Source organism: Oncorhynchus keta, unplaced genomic scaffold (genome assembly GCF_023373465.1).
Source record: "Oncorhynchus keta strain PuntledgeMale-10-30-2019 unplaced genomic scaffold, Oket_V2 Un_scaffold_2466_pilon_pilon, whole genome shotgun sequence".
Taxonomy (NCBI): Eukaryota; Metazoa; Chordata; class Actinopteri; order Salmoniformes; family Salmonidae; genus Oncorhynchus; species Oncorhynchus keta.
Window position 1 is genome coordinate 229,272 of NW_026290882.1, and position 729 is coordinate 230,000.

Genomic DNA, 729 nt, shown 5'->3' on the forward strand with positions numbered 1-729 from the left:
GAGGAGAGGAGGGGATCACTAAATATGGAATATGGTGCCAATCGGGACACAGCCGAGGAGGAGATGAGGGGATCACTAAATAATGACTATGGTGCCAATCGGGACACAGCCGAGGAGGAGAGGAGGGGATCACTATATAATGACTATGGTGCCAATCGGGACACAGCCGAGGAGGAGAGGAGGGGATCACTAAATATGGAATATGGTGCCAATCGGGACAGCCGAGGAGGAGAGGAGGGGTTCACTATATAATGACTATGGTGCCAATCGGGACACAGCCGAGGAGGAGAGGAGGGGATCACTATATAATGACTATGGTGCCAATCGGGACACAGCCGAGGAGGAGAGGAGGGGATCACTATATAATGACTATGGTGCCAATCGGGACACAGCCGAGGAGGAGAGGAGGGGATCACTATATAATGACTATGGTGCCAATCGGGACACAACCGAGGAGGAGAGGAGGGGATCACTAAATAATGACTATGGTGCCAATCGGGACACAGCCGAGGAGGAGAGGAGGGAATCACTATATAATGACTATGGTGCCAATCGGGACACAGCCGAGGAGGAGAGGAGGGGATCACTAAATAATGACTATGGTGCCAATCGGGACACAGCCGAGGAGGAGAGGAGGGAATCACTATATAATGACTATGGGGCCAATCGGGACACAACCGAGGAGGAGAGGAGGAGGGGATCACTATATAATGACTATGGTGCCAATCG